The 337-nt window shown below is 38.6% G+C and overlaps 1 protein-coding gene across 1 annotated transcript in view; it reads left to right on the forward strand.

Moving 5' to 3' along the window:
- Window positions 1–337, forward strand: part of LOC105820211 (signal transducer and activator of transcription 5A-like) — a 65,911-nt gene that overhangs the window by 40,042 nt on the left and 25,532 nt on the right. The gene's annotated exons all lie outside the window — the stretch shown is intronic.

Below are 337 nucleotides of genomic sequence, written 5' to 3' on the forward strand. Positions count from 1 at the left end.
TTGAGTGCCTGTAGGGTGCTCAGCAGTGTCACAGGCAGTGGAGTATATAATGAAAAAATTAACGCCCTTGTCTCCAAAGAATTGTTTTACCTGGCTTGGTGGCACATGCCTGTAGTCCTAGCTACTCAGGAGGCTGAGGTGGGAGGATCACTTGAGCCCAGGAGTTCCAGGCCAGCCTGGACAACATAGTGGGACTCTGTCTCTTAAAAAAAAAAAAAAAAAAGGCAGAGAATTTAGTGTTTAATGGGGTAGATAAGGTATGAATATGCATATAATTTTATCGTAATTTATTAAATGTAAATTATTTCCCCACATTTATTAAATTAATGAATTTATA

This window comes from Propithecus coquereli, unplaced genomic scaffold, assembly GCF_000956105.1.
Source record: "Propithecus coquereli isolate 6110/MARCELLA unplaced genomic scaffold, Pcoq_1.0 Scaffold515, whole genome shotgun sequence".
In the NCBI taxonomy this organism is placed as follows: Eukaryota; Metazoa; Chordata; class Mammalia; order Primates; family Indriidae; genus Propithecus; species Propithecus coquereli.